Genomic DNA, 21,149 nt, shown 5'->3' with positions numbered 1-21,149 from the left:
GTCTGGTGTTGTTTGGTAGGATGGCGATGGATTGTGTTTTTGAAGATGGCCGACGGGCTGCTTCCCGTTCCGGCGTGATGACGCTATTTCCGGTTTGGCCTTTTACGGCCGCCGCTAATTACGGTGGCCGTAAATTACGGTGGCCGCTACTTACGCTGGCGGAAGGGCACCTTGCTCGCTTAGCGATGCCGGTAGGGGCCTTTTCCGCCATGGCGTTAATTGCATTACCGCCATGGCGTAATGCTCGTGCGCGATGGGTCGTGATGTGGCGCTCTTTACGCCATCGTCCCACGGCGTAAATGCTCATTACGCCATGGCGGTAATGACGGGCGATTACCGCCAGGGTCGTAATGAGGCCCAGTGTCTACAAACATAAAGTGCCTCATTTGTGTCAAATTGTTATTCTTCTACAAACAAATACATATAAAGTTTTACTAGCTGCCATGAAAAGGGAAAAAAGACTATGGGCCTCATTACGACTTCGGCGGTAGCCATGCTGCTACTGGCGGCATGGCTGCCGCCGAAATCTTGTCCGGGTTCCCAGAATGGGGAATTACCGGGCCATTCAGAGTTTGGAGGGCCCGGTAATTCTTCCCTCCAGGAACCCGGGCCCGGACATTCCACATTCCTATCTGAGCCCCCATAGGGCTCAATGGGAATGGGAGAGGGAGCAAACAACGGGCCGTTATTTGCTCCCTCTTCCCCTCGCGGGACCCGGTAAGGACGCCTGGTTTGACCGGGTCCAGGGAGGGGAGCTTGTAATGAGGCGGAACGGGTTTAACGGGTCCGCCTCCTTTAGTGGAGTCCTTTAACACGTTCCGCCTCACTCGTAATGAGGCCCTATAAGTAGTCCCTTCTCCCGTTCCATGGTGACCTTCTTCTTTGTTTAGTTCTTTTTTTTACTGTTTTAAATTGCCGCCATGAAAAGGGTGAACGGATTTCATATCCCATGTTAAGTGACTTCAATTCAGAAATCCCACTAAGTCAGTGCCTCGTCTGGGACACCCAAGGGAAGCCCTTATTTATATATTTTTATGACAAGTTATACTCTGGATGATAAACCCTTATATAATGCCCCTCTCTATGTATCTCCCTGACCTCACTGAGCCAAGAAGTAGGTTTGTTTTGCAATTTAAAAGATTTATTTGAAAAATTAAACTATATATATATATATCACACTTTGATGAATAAATTAATATTTGATAGCACACTTAGGCATATGACAGTGATCAACAATGGATGATGTTACACTAGCACACTGATTTAATTACTTAAGAGTTAGTATAGGATGGAAAAGGTAACTGAGAATCCTTTGATGGTTTCAAGGAAAACAATGATGGAAAGAATGCAGTACAGAAATAACTGATAGGGTTTCACAAGAGATAATATGTGCACTTTTCCCCTGGTGGCAATTCACTCCCCCCTATGCAATATAAGGAGATGGAAGTGAAGCACACGGTTTTCAGGAATACAATCACAATACAACACGAATTTCAGTTCCCCCCTAGCAAGTTTAGAGAACAGGGATGATTTTAAAACACAGGCAAAATACTTTAAATGTGGTATGCAAAGAAGGGAAAAATATGCTAAAAATGATTTTAATTCCCTGTAAGAGGTTCAGGGTAGGTGGTAGCTATTTAAGATTAGTTCAAGTCACACTGGCAATGCTCAATGAGGGATTAGCAGGTTGAAAACGAATTTTAGCAGTTCAAGCAAAAGCGGCTATTTTGACAAGAGCTAATTTTTCAATTCGCAGCAATTTTTCCAAATGCGTCGAGCGCGATTACGGAATAACTATAAGGAATAGAAAGGTTTGTTTGAAAGCTTAGAATCTTAGCTTTCAAATGAAAGTTAAATCTCGTTCCTAGCACCTACGATTCAAAAGCTGCGGACGATTTAGTGAAGGTAGTTTCTCAAAATGAAAGTAAACTTCAGAATGACAAAATGACACTTTTACAGCTTTGAAATGACAGAATGAACACACAATTCCTATGATGCAGTTCTGGACAGGTTCAAATGTTTTGAATCAGATTTTTTTAAACTAAGAAATTGGTTTGCACAGTTCTGGCTGAGTACTCACACTATAAATTTGAAATAGGCCGTCAAGGTCTGATCAGGTTTGGACTGGACTCCTGGCGGGTGGTTCTGAAGTCACAGCTCTCTGGGTCAGCTCTGCTCTGCACTTCACAGTGGTCTGGTCTCTGGTTCTGGCAAAAGTTCTTGGCACTGCAGAGCTGTCTGGTCTCTGGTTCTGGAGATGGTCCTTCTGGATATTGTCTGGTCCGGCAAAATGCGTCTCAAGAAAGTGGAAAGTGAATGTCTTGCCTGTCCAAGCAGTCACTTTTTATGTGTTCTGCCAGTGGGTGTGTGCGTGGGCATAAATAAGCCTGCCCCTCACAACTTATCATTGGCCAAGCTCTCCTCTCTCCCTTGATTGGGGGAAGGAATGGAGTGTCATCAGGCATTAATTTTATGGCATACAGAAAGAACACTCCCCTTTGCATTTACTTAGAAAATGAATTTTTCATAACTAACACGTCGTTGAAATTACATACACATTTCACAGATTAATTTAAGATACACTCCCGCCCAATTCTGATCCCCCTCAGAGCCTGGGTTAAAAAAATGGCAACATTTTGTGCTTTTTAGTGACTTTCGCCATATTGGTTTTTCCTCAAAATTTACACAGACTTGCACCCCTTCCCTGAGCATATTACTGGAAATTACTGTGTCTCCATCCTAAACACAGTGGCCCTCATTACGACCCTGGCGGAAATCGTGGTGCAAAATGCACCATGGAGCACGGCGGAAAGCTGCCGATAGCGCCATGGGGGTTGGCGGATTTACCGCCCCATTCCGACCTTGGCGGGGCGGTAAATCCCCATTCCCCATTTTACCCTTCCCCATTCCCATTTTTGCCCCATAGGGTATAATGGGAGTGGGGAAGGCGTTAATTACGCCACCGTAAAATACGGTGGCGTAATTAACAACAAGGTCCCGTAGCGCCATGGATTTCTCCGCCCGGAAAAACCAGGCGGAAACCGCTCCATGGCGCTACGGGAACTCGTAGTAGGGCGGACGGGTCCGCCGCGAATACCGCTGGCGTAAACCCACTCCGCCAGGGTCGTAATGAGGCCCAGTGTCTGGAATATTAATAAATAGCGGGGTTCGGTCCCAGAACACCGCACAAAATGGAGTTTGGTCTCGGATCGTGAGGGCATTTTCCATATTGAGGACCCCCAAATTGTACAGTTCTGTGAGCTTAATACAAGATTTTAGAAGCATTTAACTTAGACATATATTTTCTGCAATATGAATCCACAGTCCAGTCTGGCCTGCCCCCCGAAGCTTGGTGAGTCAGAGATCACAGGCCTCTCCTTCTTGGCAGGGCAGCTGTTGCCAGCTACACCCTAATCTGCATTTCTATTCAATTGAAAGGGTCTATTGTGTTGTGTCCTGCAGGCTGCAGGAGAAACTCCTCCCTCTCAATCAACAGGACCATGTGATATCCTGGGCTGTGGTGTGTGTCTCTGAGGTGTTAATGGTTCTCGGGAAAAGCAAGTCTTTTGAACTTTTAATTGCATAAGACCCCCTTCTGTTCACTGCCCAGTTCTGCAAGAAAGCTCTCCTGTCAGGATTTATAGAGCGCCAGCGCCGGTCAGTGTCCAATGCCGGTACTGCACCTATTTTTGACAGCTGTCTTGAATTAATACATTTCAAAAATAAAAAGGATTTTACTTGATAGTATATGTGTTAAGGCTCCCCGATACCTTAGAGGAAGAGTATGGAATACATTCAGTGTTTCATCAACAGCAAGACAAATTCGGTTCCTACCTTGTCTTCTTCGGAAAAGAAGTGAATGAGAATTCACCTGTCTCACCCTCTCCTCACCTCCAACCCGGCGATTAGTGGGTGCGACAGGGAAACCCTCGTGCGGGAGAAAAACCCTGAGCAGGCTGGAAGAGAAGCGGCAACCCGGAAGCAGATTGGATTCCGGTCGTCTTCCGATGTAGGATCTCCTGAATGGTCGGCAGCGAGCACCTTCGCGGGCCTGGAATGGAGCGGAGCATTATCAGCAACTAGCTGGACCTTGGGGAGGAGACGAAAGGTAAGTAAAATTCTTAAATGAAAGGTAGAGATATGGAAAGAAATGAGAGAGAGGTAAATGGTCTAGCAACCTGTTATTGACGCGGATTGGAAAGAAGGGGAGTTTTCTTGAATTGAATTCTGGGAATGGTAGTTCGGAAGTCTGATGGTCCCTAGATAGATGCAAATAGCAGAGTGAGAGAAAAGTACTGTAGGGATTAGTAGAATGTGTGATAGACGAAGTGCGACCTACAAGACCGGGGTACTCGAGTGGTCGAATCAGCTGTAAGAAATATCGTCCGCTCGGAGGAGCATTCTTCTTTGCCGGGAAAGCGTCTAGGGAAAAGAGGCAATGTAGAAAAGGGAAAGTGTTAGGGGAAAGATGTCTTTGATAAGGAGTTCGCAGACAGCTAAAGATGAGTTTCCTAAGCGGGAACTTACGGAGCGTAACCACCATAAGCAGTAGCAAAGCGCTGTGTTCTCCCTTCCGGTTCCTTATATACTGTCACCTGGTCAGAGGGAGGAGATTCCTCAGGAGACCGCGCGCACACTAGAACGGCAGTTTGTGCCCACCGCGCCATCTTGGGAGAAATGGAGTGAATAGAAGGCTTAAAGCGCCAGCGGCGCAGCACAGACCATCTTTGTGCGGTGTTCGTAACAGTATGATCCTTGCTTGACATGGCATTGATGTGGATCTGCAGTAGAGTAAAGTAAAAACACTCAACCATAGTTGGATTTTTGTTTGGTGGTTTCGGGCCTATGATCTTAGCAATTTTTGACATTAATAAAAACGGGTTTTGAACAGAAGCATCTTTCTTTGCACTGGTGGGTGGCAGGTCAGGGGACCATTTTGGTGTGCGCAAAACTGCACGGTTCTCCTGGATTCTGGCGCAAATGTGGGCTTTTCCGCCATCTTGGATTTCCTAAGCCCACAGCACCATATGTTGCAGCATAATAGTCCAAACGTGGGTCAGGACACCCAACACCCATTCCATGGCGGAAATCCTTTTTTCTTTTTTCAATGGCAAAATGCCGGAGTGTCTTCAACAGAATAAAGACACTATTACTACCCTGGGATGCAGTGGTTGAAGAATTCAGACAGATGCATTGCATCAGAAAGAAAAGATCATGTGAAGGCCACTCTCTCATTCAAATGGTACTACTGGAGATAGGACCAGCACATCTGTAAAGAATTCATGAAAAGCCTCCTCTCTGAACCTCTCTAGCATTTCTAATAACTCTTCAAAAAGAGTATTCCGTTGCTGCAGCACCTGTAATGGGTGGAGGTTGATTCTGCACAACCACCATTCACAGACGCAGTAAAGATAGAACACTACATATAAACCAAAAAAAGGCTGCAGCCCAGTATGGGCCAGACCATCTCATGCAATTTCCAATACGCATCATTCACATCATCCCAGGGGACTTGCATCATATGATTTATCTTTCTGACAAAACATTAGAAGGGCCACGTCTTAGTGTTTTCTTGAACAATGTTAGACATTTCCAAATGTACAACTGGTGATGAAAATATAAAATAACAAAAATGACAACTCTAAAATGACAATGCCACAAAGAATGAAGCCACCTCGCTGAACCTCTTTGGCATTTCTAATAACTCTTCAAATTGAGTGTGCCAATGCTGCAGATGTTTGAAGGCTCTAGCTGTTGGTAGCAGCCCCTTATAGGTGGAGATTGAGTATGCAAAATCACCCCACACAGCTACAGTAGAGATAGAAGACCACATATAAGCCAAAAAAGACTGCAGGCCAGTATGGGCCAAACCATCTTGTGCAATTTCCAATATGCATCATCCACATCATTGTAGAAGACTTGCACCAAATTATTTATCACGATTGATGTTCCCAAGCTTTGAGACGGAACATTTGAAGTCCTACTGCATAGATTTGTGTTGCAGAATGTGCAAAATACCTCCTCTGCCTCTTTTTTGGAAAAGTGTTTTTTAACTTTAAAGAAGCGCCAACTCTCAGCAGTAGTTGTCTTCCTCAGTGGCAATGAATTCAGAAACCAAATGATAACGTCATCACTGCTGGTACTCTCGTGATCGGACATTTTGGAATGTCCAACCAGGGAGGAATATGTAAAACAATAAAAATGACAACATGAAAAAGATAATGCCTCAAAACTTAAAAAGGGAACATTGGAAGGACCACGTCGTACTGTTTTCTTGCACAATGTTAGACGTATTCAAATGTCCAACTGGTGATGAAAATATAAAACAACAAAAATGACAACTCTAATAAGACAATGCCACAAATAATCAAGCCACCTCTCTGAACGTCTCTAGAATTTCTAATAACTCTTCACATAGAGTGTTCCAATGCTGCAGATGTTTGAAAACTCTTGCTGTTGCTAGCAGCACTTTTAACACATGGAAATTGATGCAACACAACCACCATTAACAGCCAGGAATGTAATGTCACCAAATTGCCAGGGGTGTGCTCATTTACCCACCAGTCACTCACTCACACCTTCCCTTACATGCAGTCATGGCATTTTCCACACAGACACACGGACCACCCACCCACCCAGACCATTCAGAAACACACCATCACATTCATGCTCATTCACCCACTAGTCACTCAATCATACACCTTTATTTACCTCCACCCATTGCATTTTCTACACCGTTACACATCCACCCACCCAGAACATTCAAAAACACACAGTTATATTCATACTCATTCACCCACCAGTTACTCTGAAACACATTCTCTTACATCCACTCATTCCATTCTCTACGCAGCAACACACCCACCCACCCAGAACATTCAAAAACACATATCACATCACTTCCCATTCACCCACCAGTCACTCACAACTTCTCTTCCATCCACTCACTGCATTCTCTGCACAGGCACATACCCACCCACTCAGAATATTCAAAAACTCACATCACATCACTTCTCATTCACATACCAGTCACTCACACCTCCTCTTACATCCACTCATTGCATTTTCTACAAAGGGCAATCACCCACCCACTGACCCACCCAGAACATTCAAAAACATACAACACATCACTTCTCATTCACCCATCCACCAGTGACTCACACTGTCTCTTACATCCACTCATTGCATTGTCTACACAGGCACCAGCCCACCCACCCAGATCATTCAAAAACACACATCACATCACTTTGCATTCACCCACCAGTCACTCACACTTTCTCTTATTTCCACTCATTACATTCTCTGCGCACAGGCACACACCTACCCAGAACATTTAAAACCTCACATCACATCACTTCTCATTCACCCATCAGTCATTCACTCCTTCTCTTACATCCACTCATTACATTCTCTACACACAGGCACACACCCACCCACCCACATTAAAAAAACTCGCATCACATCACTTCTCATTCACCCACCGTTCAGATACATACATCTGACACGCACTTCAAACATGCAAAACACACATCATATTACAAAAAAAGCCTTCTTACCTTTTTCTTGCAGCTTCGATCTGTCCTTCTAGGTCCCCTCAGCGCCTGCGTGCTGCTCACAAACAGGAACCAGGAAGCTGCAAAAGCTTCCTGGTTCCTGTATGTGAGTTGCAAGGAAGACGAGGGAGAAGGGGTTGGAGCTGAACGTGGCATGTGACATGTGCCACATGTCACGGTCAGCTCCAACCCCTAGTGAGTGCCTCCACGGCCCTGCCTACACCCTGATGGGTGGTGACTAGGCCAGGGATCCACTAGACCTGGTGTGATGGGCCCCCCACACCACAGCAAGGCCTGCTACACCAGGAGCAGCAGATGATGTCCCTGCTCACAGCTACAGTAAAGATTTAAGACAGCATTTAAGCCAAAAAAATGCTGCAGGCCAGTATGGTCCAGACCATCTCATGCAATTTCCAATAAGCATCATCCACATCATCCCAGGAAAAAACACAGCAAATAAATTATCATAATTGATGTTTCCAAACTTTCTGATGGAAAATTACAAGACGAACTTACTGTTTCCTTGCACAATGTTACACATGTTCAAATGTCCAACTGGTGAGCAAAACACAAAATAACAAAAATGCCAACTCTAACAAGACAATACCACAAGAATAAAGCCTCCTCTAAACCTCTCTAGCATTTCTAATGACTCTTGAAATATGGCCTTCCAGTACTGCCAGTGTTTGAAAACTCTGGCTGTTTCTAGCAGCACCTTTTAATGAGTTTGATTATGCACAACTACCGTTCACCGCTACAGTGAAGATATAAGACAACATATAAGTCAAAAAAGACTCCAGCATAGTATGGGCCAGAACATCTTGTACAAATTCTAATATGCATCATCCACATCATCACAAAAAACTCACACCAAATGATTTATCATAATTGATGTTCCCAAGTTTCATATCCCATTCCATGGCGGACATCATTTTTTAAATTTTTTCAGTTGCGAAATGCCAGAGTGTCTTCAACCGAATAAAGACACTATTACTATCCCAGGATGGAGTTGATGAAAACCTCTGACAGATGCATTGCATCAGAAAGAAAAGGTCTTGGGAAGGCCTCTTGCTCATCCAAGTGGTATTACTGGAGATAGAAGCACCACATCTTTAAACACTTCACAAAAAGCCTCCTCTTGGAACCTCTCTAACATTTCTAATAACTCCTCAAAAAGAGTTTCCCAGTGCAGCAGGTATTTCAAAACTATAGCTCTTGCTGGCAGCAGCTTCAATATGTGGAGGTTGATTATGCACAACCACCACTCACACCTACAGTGAAGATATAAGACCACATATAAGCCAAAAAAAGGCTACAGGCCAGTATGGGCTACACCATCTCACATCACATCACACAATTTCCAATATGCATCATCCACATCATCCCAGTAGACTTGCAGCAGATGATTTATCATAATTTATCATGATTTATCATAATTCTGATGGAACATTAAATGGCCCACATCTTAGTGTTTTCTTGCACAATGTTAGACATATTCAAATGTGCAACTGGTGACAAAAATATAAAATAACCAAAATATCAACTTTACAAAGACAATGCCACAAAAAATGAAGCCATCTCTTTAAACCTCTCTAGCATTTCTAATAACTCTTCAAATGGAGTGTTTCAATACTGCAGAGGTGTGAAGACTCTAGCTGTTGTTAGCAGCGCCTTTAATAGGTGGAGGTTCATTATACACAACCACCACTCACAGCTCACTGAAGATATAAACCCATAACACCATTTACACCTCCTCACTTCCTGGTGTCACCAAGATATTTTGGCAGGTGGAGGAAATGCTGTATCCCTATTCCCGTGGAATTCCATAAGACTCCATGGGAATGGACTCACTGAAACACTGGCCCTGTAGCACAAAACATGAAGCCTCCTCTCTGAACCTCTCTAGCATTTCCAGTGACTCTTCCAATAGAGTGGCCCAGTGCTGCCACTACTTCAAGACTCTAGTTGTTGATAGCAGTACCTTTAATCGTTGAGTAAAATTATGCATAGACACCACTTAGAATTACAATAAAAATATAAGACCGCACATAAGCAAAACAAAAACTGCAGCCCACTATGCGCCAGACCATCTTGTACAATTTCTAACACACATCATCTACATCATCCCAGGAGACTTGAACCAGATAATTTATCACAATTCATGTTTACAATTTATGTGACGAAACATTAAAAAAGCCACATCTTTGTGTTTTGTAACACAATGTGATTTTTACTATCCATAATTTCTCTTAAATGTTCAACATCCTTTTTGATTGATTGTACTTCTTTTCCAAAATAATTAAACGTCATTTTAATTATTTTAATGTATCGAGGATTCGTTTTGTGAGTAGGTGTTGTGGTGCTTCTTGTTTGATTCCTCATCATACTTCAATAACTTCTTCAGATGTCTGAAAATATTTCAAATATTTTGAAACAATTGAAGATATACTACACTTAAAAAAATAATTTTGTTGGATGTATAAAGAGTTTATAGCAGGCAAAGTATATTTGTTTGGTGACTAATATTTCTTCCTTAAAATATTATTCTTAGTCTCAGTTTACATATACATAAAGAAACTACTTACAGAATGCTGCATGTGTTGTATTTATTTTTGCTTCTTTTTGTTCAACAACGTCTTTTGTATTTATTTCTTCTGTAGGATAACTGTCCTCCAGCCATTGGATGTCGTTTTCTGTTTTAGTGTTGTAGATGGAAATACTGCTTGTCACTTCAAATACCGGAATTATAACTAGAAAAACAGTACATGAGAACCGATAATCGAATATTTATTTTAACTTTCTGAATCATTGTTCATTGTCTATGTCGTGGGTAGCTGCCAATAGCATGTAAAGTATGTCAGATGCTGTTGAATTTTTCAACCTATCAGAAAATCTATTTTTTTGAGTGATGTTTATATATGTCAATACAACTGTAGATTATGTTATATCATTCTATCAAGACTTTTCCTACATAGTACATATGTATTATGTGAGAGTGAGGTGTAGTTTTAGGAGATTGTGCAATTTTCAGGGTACATTTAGTCTTGGATTATATATTTCAAACATGCAGCCAATAACCTGTATTTGAACCAACGTTTTCATAAGTGTTTAAGCCACAGGTCGTTGGGCTCGCTGGACAAGCAGATTATGGTAGTGAATGAATGGGAATGTGTGGCCACAAGGGCAAATGTCAAATGGTTATTTAACAAAGAAACAACATCACAAGTTGCCGTTCCCACGTGCCAGTTCGATGAGCCCAGTTGACCGATTGACCCAAGAAGCGTCATCGCCACACCACATGTTCCCAAGCCAACCAAGCGCCTCCATAGGTGTTCACCACTAGTGACCAATCCCAACTGTTCATGTGCCCCTTAGGCCTTCCCTTTGCTTGATGCCAAATTTTTTGTATAAAAGTAAATTGTAACATGTTTTCTGCAGAGCGCTCTCGGCGTGAGCAGAGTAGATTCTGCTTGCCCTATTTAGATAAAGCCTTTTCTTAATACTAGCAATTTTGGGGGCCTCTCACTTACATTGGTGACCCCGGGATCCCGCTTTACAAAACCCACCATACCACTTGCCGGAGCCGGGCGTGGTCTTTGAGCGAAGAGTGGCGCACTGCCCGATCGGGTCCAGAGGGTCTCGGATCAAGACGGACACGTGAGTATCAAGTGCGGGTGATATTAAAAGGAGGGTGGGAGTCAGATTAGGAGGCTTTTGGGTCAAACAGCATAATTTGGGTTGAAAAGGGGCAGAGAGTTGTAGTAGAGGGGGAAGCCAGGGGGGTATGGGTCTTTTCTATAGTCTATTCTATTCTCATTCTATCGCACATGGCCATTAGGACGGTGGTAAGAGAATAAGGTGAAAAAAAGGTTAAAAGGGATCCTATCTCCATTGGGGGGGCAAGGCGGCGCCGCTTAGTGCTATCTCCTCTAGTACAGGATATATGGATATGGGAAAACTTTAAAAGAAGATAACACAGGGGTCTCAAAGGAAGGCCCGGAGGAGTATTTAGAAACGCTTTTTCCAACTTTGTCGTACCTATCTCTCTCTCTCCCTCTTGGGTGAACTGGAGCAAAGCAAGGGGAGAGGATTGGTCAAGGGAAGTACAATTAAGCAGGGGTAAAAGGGACACTAGGGAAGGCGAGGTACAATTTATGTTGTCTATGTTTTCCGTTGTATGTGAAATTTGTTAAGTGTTGGTCTCTTTGTGGAAACATTGTTTTTTTTCCTGTAAATTAACATTAATGAATTGGTCTGACATTGTATAGAAGTAGTTGTGTTCACATTGATGCAGTTTAGAATTAATGAGAAGTGAGTGGACAGTTCATTTATTTTAAGAAGGGTTGCATAACATATTGAGTTGGCCATACAAGAAGTGTAAGAGTCTAGACAAGGAGTGGCAGTTGAGTAATACGTGCAGTCGGTTACAATGGGTGCAGGGACGCCCATAGCACATATTTGTATGACTGTGCCAGGATACGCAGAGAAAATCAGTAAGTACCATGACCAGTGGGTCACGGAACTGAAGGGAGAAGTGTTGCCCCAAGTTTGGCCACAAGGAGGGTCTTTCGATAAAGCGGTACTAGATATGGTTGCCACCTGTCTGTTCATAAAATACAAAGGGAAACAGTTGCAAAACAGGAAGGAAATATTGGACCTGTGGCGGTTGTTCAAGGAGGTGTCCCCAAAGAAAAGTGGCGAGTGTAATACATCCCCCCTGACAACGACTGGCAGTGAAGGGCCAACTACACAGAATGAGAATAAGATAGATGTCACACGCGTATATCCCTTATTGTCAAAACCAGTGCCTGCAGAAGGATATAGTGACCCTGTATATGTAACACAACCCACAGCGCCCTCTACACTTAAGCCTTCTGCCATAGCCCCACCCCATATGAGAGTCAAGGAGCAACAGGGCAGGTGAGTACCCCTACAATTGATATTGAAAAACTTACACAAGACCTAGATTCACGACTAACGATGGCTGGGCCCTGGGAGAACAAGGGGGGGGGGTCACTCACCCCCCGGGTAGAACGTGATGAGACACCCCTGCCGAGTGTAGGGGTGGGGGAAGATGGATGGAAGAAGGGAGAGATACTATTCTGAATAAATGATACCCCCACACGAATCATAGAAATAAACACAGCTGACAGTGAACGCGAGCTAGAAGAGAGAGGGGTGACATCAGACAGGGAGGAAGAATATTGGTGTGACTTAGAGGAGCAAGCAGAAGAAAGGAGGCTAGGAACTGCCACAGGTGGGACTTCATTTGGGGAGGGGTTGTCCTCCATGGAAGAGTGGAGAGGTAGATTAAGGAACAGGACGGGGCTCATGGCGGTGGTTCGAAAGAAAGGGAAGAAGGTGAGTATTAAGAAGGGGGGGAAATCTACAGCTGCCACTAATACACAGGGGGGGAAGCCATATTGCATACTATGGGCCCAAATGGACAAAGCCAACTTGCTCAAACAGTTACCCCCACTGTCAGGAGGCGCCAGCAAGTGGATATATGCATTTGAGAAACACACAGCAGGAGTGCCCTTGGCAGTGGGGGACCAAGCAAACAGGGTCTGGGAGAAGGCGGGGTTCTCTGGAATAACATTAGATTGTGACTGCCATGATGGGGCCTCATTTAACACAGTGCGAGCATGCGTGTGGGATGCCTTGAGAGAAACATTTCCAGACACTCCAGATTTACAGTCAGTAATGCAGTGTACAATGGGAGATGAGGATGATGAGATGCAATGTCTTTCATTCTTCGGGTGCAGGACATATCGAGAGTGGAAACGGGTACGGCCTGCGACCAATCAACTTCCCTGTTCTATTTCCTTATAAAAAGGGGGCTCCCAAAGGAAGTACAAAAGGCCCTTGATAAAATAGCTGGGATAGAAGCCAATGGATGGCCTGAAATTCAGAGCATAATAGTGCACCACTGTAAAAGGATCAAAGAGAAGGAAAAGGCGGTTGGCAGACAAGACTAAATTAGTACAAAGCAAATTATTGAAGGTTAGTGCAGTAGCAGCAACCAGCACGGCAGGAAGGGAGAGGGAGGAAGGCGACGGACAGATGGGAATACCAATGCAAATGGTGGCAAACTGGACAGGTAACGGCCAGGATTCATGGTCAGGGGAAAATCAGTATGAGGGACCACAGTGGCCATTGAGAGGGGGGAGGGGCAATAGAGGAGGATTCAGGGGATCGAGAGGAGGGGGTGCAGGGTACGGAGGGCCCCGAGGAAAAGTGCAAGGACAGTGTTGGAATTGTGGGAGGTGGGGACATTTCATGAGAGAATGTTGAAGAAAGCCCAATAATTAATATCCAAATTAACAACAGAATGGACACCCCCACCCAGAGGGCCCCTATGGATTACCGATGGGTGGGAATAGATGAGATAGCCAGCCCGACCCTAGGTACATGAATGAGCTTCAAATGCCCCCACAAAACACATCTCCACCCCCCCAGGTTCATGAAGGTACTGCCCCCATGTGCAATAACACTTATGCCACCACTGCAAACGGAGCACCTACACCGTGTAGAGGGACAGCGATGGTAACAGGAAATGTTTTTGACATTGATGAACTCCCATGGCATTCAGCATAGGACAGCCCACAGGTATCCAGTACTGTTGACGACCCTTAATGCAGCAGAGGAACCACTGGTGGGGCCGGCGATAGGAAACAAACAATTGATTTTCATGGTGGATTTGGGAGCAGAAAAATCATGCCTCAAGGAGGGCAGGTTTCCGCTTTCTAATCGGACTCTGGAAATGCAAGGATTCTCTGGGGCAGTGGTCGAGGTTACATACACTGAAGAATACTACAGAAGATAGTAGAGGAAACACAGTCAGAAGGATTCAACTCATTACCAGTCTCTCAAATCATTGAGCTTCAGAAAGATGCACCCAGCGAGGAGAAGGAGACATGGGTAAAAAGGGGGTGTAGCCAGTCACCCACTGATCTATTAAGGAGACAGGATAATACTGGTAAGGTTGTGAAGCCAGCAAAATTGCTAGAGGTAGCATTCAAACAATTGAACTTCCCAGCTCACAATGCTAAGCAGCATATTATTGCAGACATGCAGGAAAATTGGTTTGCCCCAGGATTACAGGAGCAAGTGACAAAGTTAATAATAGAATGCATCACATGCCAAACATACAACTCTGGCATGACATTACGAACCCTCAGAGTAACATTGCCAAAACCTGAAGGTCCATTCAGAGAACTGCAAATAGATTATGCAGACATGGGAGAGCGGTGTAATGGGGCTCGATAATTGATTGTTGTGGTATGCCCCTTTTCTCGGTGGGTGGAAGCAGGCCCCTGTGCTCATCCGGACGCATGGTGTGCCGCCAAATCTTTGGTCAGGGAAGTGATTCCCTGCTGGGGCACTTGTGATGTCATACGTTCTGACAACGGGACACACTTTGTAAACGACATGTTCAAGCATATCACTGCGATGCTAGGTATAACCCATAAGCTCTGTATGATTTATAATTACTCAAGAGTAGATTGTCAAAACTGTGTCATACACTCAAGAAGAACTGGGTGTATTGTTTACCCCTGGCGCTTTTTGAAATGAGGAACCAGCCTAGCTAGGACCACCACCTGTCACCCCATGAAATTGTCACAGGTAGGAGGATGCACACAGCCCACTCACCCATGCACAGACAATCCGATGCACATCAGAGCGCCACAGTTCTAGGAGAAGAATTCAATGAGTATCTTAGAAATCTGATGAGAGCAGCATGAGCTATAGCCAAACAAATAGCAACACCATTCACAAAAGAAAATGCCACTGATACAACCACTCCAGCCACAGATAGCCCAGACTGACAGTTGATGACAGGTGACATGGTATATGTGAGGAGCTTTGTGCGTAGGTGGAATGGACCAAGGTTCCATGGTCCATACAAGGTGACATACTGAATGCCCACGGCAGTCAAGGTACAGGACCTAAGGGATTGGGTGCACCTGATAGATGTTCGCAAGGCCCATGGGAGTACGGACTATGCAGACAACAAATGTAACAGAAATTAGCAAAGTGCACAAACATAGAAGGTGGGAAAAGGAAGAATACAGGAATAATAGCCAGGCGAGGAATGAAATGTCAAACAAAGAGTAAAATGAAGATATCTAAAATAATGTATGGTCTCAAGGAGTACTGGTAACATGTAAAAGGATAAAATAACACAGACCTCTCTCTCTCTCTCTCTACATTTTATTCCTTTGTTTATATGGATATAAGGATACACATATGATTCATGGTTTTCTTTGATTTCAACTGACGGTGCATTGCCTCCCTCAATTCTTCTTTCCCAGACTCGAGGTGTGGGGAGGTGGAAGGGAGGGATGCAGGAACACCTATTTGTATTGAGAAATGAAAAAGTAAATGCAAAGTGAATAATTAAGGTAATTAACGAGTAAACGGCGTGTAAATAACAAAGACTTAATATGCCTGATTAACAAATGGTTATATTTTATTCATCAGTAGCTACAATGGGCATGGACGAGGCCCCGGCAGCAACAAATGGTAGTGTAGACAGGAATAGACAAAGGAGACATGTTTATCCTAGTTATTCACATGAATGTGTGTTGTTTGTGTGTGCAGTGGTATTCTTTTCAACATTATTTGGCCTGTTCTTGTATTGGACAATTACATATATTTCAATTGATGTGAGCCAGGGGGGTGTGGGCATAAAAACAATAAAAAGAGGGACCCATCAAATTTGGGTCGGTGTAAAATTAATTTGGGCCCACGAGAGCCACTGGGATGAATATAATAACACCACAAATGTCACCATGGAGCAAACCACCCCAGAGTCCCCATATGTAAATGAATCTTATTTTAGCGTTTACACAATGAATGACAGAACTCATTCAGAACTAACATTGGTGAAAAATCACCCATACCCATCCACCACGCCAGTCTCAGAAACTGCATCACCAAGAAACATAACCATCAGAGAAGAGAACAGTGATAACAAGTATATAACTATCAGTCACTATAATCCATACACAGAATGGGAGGAAAAGGAGGGTGGCAGGCAGGCCCAGGGAAATGTGGGAGGGGGGCTTAGGAGGAAAAAGAGGGAAACACAAAAGGAAAAATGGGAAGAGCACTATAGATTTGGCCTAGATACGGTTGATGATCCTCAGCACCCACACCAAAAAAACAAGTGGTATGCTGAAATGAGTAACATGGCAAAACAAACAACTAACGAAAGTTGTTACGTGTGCTCACTTATACATCATGCCTCGGGCACTCCCAAAGTATTGCTGCCACAAGAAATTCCATTTGCAAAAGCACAATGTCTCTTACATCTCGCACTGTGTCAAATCAAAAATACTTTTCAAGCGCACACCGTTTCATTTGAACTATTGCAAAACGAGCGGACATGTTACTCCCGACCACAAGGAGTAATTTGTGTAAAGGAGCCTTTTTTGGTGATAAAAGGGACATTGCACTCAGACAACAAATGGCAGAATGAAGAAATACTATGCAAAGCAGAAGTGCTTTGAGGGCTGTCTGAAGAAAAACTTTCATGGGTACAGAGAACATGCTCTCCCATATGGAATGAACACATAATGAAGCTTACTTGGGTTACCGCCATCGAGAAACTCTTACGCTCACCTGGTGTCCACGGGGACGCCACCCAGCCGTAGGGACTCTGGTATCCTTCTCTGCAGTTCCCAGGTGTGACCAGTGGGAAGTTCTGCCTGGAGTACAGGTGGGTAATGTTCAAGACTGGGCAACTGGGGTAAGCAACCCCCCCATCACCCCGTATGCCTGCAGCCCCCCTGGACCTCTCCTCACCTTGTTGTTAGTTCAGGTGTGCTCTCCATCCTGCCTTCTTGGCAGGGGCACCTTGTCCTTTGTGGGCGAATGCGATCTAGTTACTTCACTGATGCCGGCCCATTTTGAGTCTTTCAGGTGGGTCTTATTGCTGCTGTATATTGTTGTTATTCTTTCATGCCTTTCTTCATTTAAATGATGTCTTTTTCTCTTCTGTAGGTGCGCGGAAGTTCAATGTGATGCATTGGCTGAATTGGGTCTCGCCGGTAAATGATGGTGTATAAATAGCGCTTTGATGCGGTAAGTAGGCGCAGCGCTATGATGCCTTGCCTTTGCTAATCTGTTGTCTTTTCTTTTCCATAGATCCCGGTGCTCACCCGGTGTATGAAATCCCGAAGCGATGCTGGTCGAGGGGCGACTTGCGAGGTAAGCTTTTCGGCACAATTCGTTATGTTGTAAAAGTGTCTAATGCCTTGTTTCTTCCTTTTTTGCAAATCCGCCGGTCCGGGAGACTCGCTGATCCTAGGATGTTGTTCACAGGAGCTGTGGGCAGCTAACGATGAAATTACAGGTAAGCTGCTGCTGTTAACGATGTCCTTTTGTCTCTTTATAGATGCTGTTCTTCCGAGGTTTGTGGGTACAGCTGAACACGATGAGCGTCACGTTGCAGGATTGCAAAGTAACGCGAAGCGTGTTATCCAAGTCGGGTGTGGTTTAAATAGCTTCAAGAAAGTAGTCCAGGTAAAGTAGTTCCTAGACTGCCACACCCAAAACACTATACCACATAGCTTGGTTCCAAGGAGCCAAGCTATGTGGATGCCTCCATGTTGGCTGGCACTTGAAATAAAGTAGTTCCCTAAACACAAGTCTTTATTAAGTATGAGCCTGCCGCCCAAGAGGGCCTAGGCAAAGGATGCCTATGTTTGTTGGAGACCCGAGCCAAGACCCCTCCTGGCCCATGGGTTTGCCAGGGGGACTTCTGGATGTGGGTCATGACAGAAACCCTTCAAACTACAAAAAATATTTTTTTTTACAAATTCTGCTTCCGTGGGCAAGGGAAAAAGAACATGGGAGAAAACAGAAACTGCAGCAAAACTCTCCTAATACCTGACATGAAGAAAGGCATGGCAGCAATGATGGACACATACTGGGTTTACGGCAACATGGCATATCTGCACCTCCCGCAATCATGGAGGGGCACATGCTCATTGGCAATGTTGCATTCCGCGCTGATGGTAATTCCAGAAACCCACATCAAGGGTGGAAACACGCAAGCAGCAGCACCAAACAGACTTTCCCCAACGCCGCCTGAAGGAGTCCCCGTCTATGCAATGGACAAAGATTGGAGAGCACAATGTGGAGGAAGAAACAATCATCAAACTATATCTCTGCCAAATCATCTGAACTCCTGGTACAGATCCCCGATCGGTTCCGGTTGTTCAGCTCCGTTGAGACGTTTTATGCATCCCTTGTTCCCAATATCCAGGCGAGAGCCAATGCAAAATGGCTTCAGATCACCAGGTGGGAACTCATCCAGCTGGCCAACGACACTGAAGAAGGGTTCAATGTCATCAAAGTGGAACTCAGAGTGTTGTGACTAATGACCATGCAGAACAGGTATGTGCTAGACCTGTTAACAGCAATCAATGGAGGTGCTTGCTGAGAAATCGGGAGCGCATGTTGCACGTTCGTGCCTTCTGGTGACGCAGAGAACAGCTCCCTTTCACACGTGATAGAAACTCCCTTTCACACGTGATAGCAGCGGTGCACGACCTCAGAGAGCGTGTGAAGGATGAAGGAGGGGCACAGCCCAGCACCTCGTTCAATAATCTTTTTTCCTGGGTACCATCCTGGCTTGGAATGACAGTGAAACTCCTCATACCACTCATCATCTTTTTACTCCTCATTTTTTGTGTGTGCCAATTAGGACTCTGATGCTGCGCAAATGCGGTACCTAATGGTGCGCTGATGATGGTAACAATGGGCTGTGCAAATGAAGTGGCGCGAATCAAACATGAGGCGGAAGTGCAAACAGGGGATAGTTCAGTGCCCAAATATAGAATGACTGCCATATACAACACAGGGCACAGAGTGGATAATTTATATCATACAACCATAAAGGAACCTAGAGAGTTACAATGGTACAAGGAGGTATGGGTGGACCTGGAGGGTGAGGGAGGGTGCATTTATATGACCTGCACCCCAGATGAGTATGCTAGAAGGAGGGAAAGCCTCTGAGCAGTATGTAGGGCATGGATGCCAATAAAGGGGACACCTGCATGGGATAAAGCAGTAGCAGAGGAAGAAGAACGTAAGATTGGGGCAGTTACAATATTCGTTACTTAAGTAACGGAAGGGGGAATGAGTGGAAGGAGGGGGCCTTTTGAACCCCCCTCATTCCTACACTTCCTGGGAAGGCCCAGGTGCGGCTGCTCTGGGTTCAGGGCCCCGGAGCACTTGTGCGGGAATACCCCTAGGAACTGTGACCCCCCCTTGTTACAGCATAAGACCAGAGTTGAACGAGACTCCATTTTGTAAGCTACCAACTCCATTTTGTAATGGCAGGATAGTTGTGACGTTTCAACGCAGGCCTGCAGCTTTCCCAGCTAGGCTTATACAGTGAGCAAGCTACTCCCCCCACCTCCTCCCCTTTGCTGTCTCTGCAGTTGTTTGGTTCTCATGAGAGACTAGCTGCGAGAATGCAACAAACTTTACACTGTGTCTTCTGTCTTCCGTCTCACTTCAGTGACCCAGATACAGCCCTGAGCAGGGGCCAGTGCAAAAGCCATCCGTCTCTACAAACCTGCCCCCACACCCAACAGACCCTGGCCATAAAGAACACCATCCCTATATTCCTCAAGACAGGGTCGACAGTTAGAAGTGACCCTCGAGTCTGTTTGATTGTTCGCACCTTAATGACGAAAGAGCCAACGTGCCTTTTTGCATGCAAGCTCATGTAAAACTAATAATGGGCCAATAAGCATACTAGCAAACAATATATCATATATGTGTGATCATAATTTCTCATGTTAAAGCCCAATTATGAAAGTGTGATATATAGATTAAAAAATGATATAACGTTGCTCAATAGAAATAGATTGCAACAACAAAATGTATAACCAGCATAATACTGTACACGCCAGCACTGAGCTACCTCATTTTCGTAAGTTCAAATGTAAATATATGACGACATTGTGTAAACGTAATACAGTAACCAATTACTCTCACCAAATTGCAACATGTATTAAGACCGCATCCACAGACCTTGAGCTATGAACTGTTTTAATGAAGGATGAACACTAATTCAAGTACACGTTTAATTTCTTGATGAGTTTCTCTTACAATGAGAATATTTAGCTAGCTAGAAAATATAGTATATTCTAAATCAGTATAACCTGAATGTAATATAGTAAGCCACGCATAAAGGACCATAGCGCAAAGAGGTTTCGATTCTTCTCTACCCGACATGGTGTCAAGGTAGATTAGCAGAGATTTAATGATGTTTTGGACAACCGACCATTAAACCCCCCACAATGAAATGTATGCCCATGATGGTATGTGCCTCTTGTGACCTATTTTTTCCAGTTGTAGATTTAGAGCCCTCTTTGTTGTTTATCAGATGGACATCCCAGATCATGCAGTAACCTCAAGAGCTATACCTCTTTAGTCATTACATTCTGAATTGTCTGAACAGATGAAGCGCTGCATTTAATGGATGAATCTTAACCTCTGCCCAATAATAAATTAACCTGTATTTGAACCAACGTTTTCATAAGTATTTAAGCCACAGGTCTTTGAGCTCGCTGG

The sequence above is a fragment of the Ambystoma mexicanum genome, chromosome 1q (genome assembly GCF_040938575.1).
Source record: "Ambystoma mexicanum isolate Mex_15411 chromosome 1q, UKY_AmexF1_1, whole genome shotgun sequence".
In the NCBI taxonomy this organism is placed as follows: domain Eukaryota; kingdom Metazoa; phylum Chordata; class Amphibia; order Caudata; family Ambystomatidae; genus Ambystoma; species Ambystoma mexicanum.
This window is presented reverse-complemented; position numbering follows the sequence as displayed.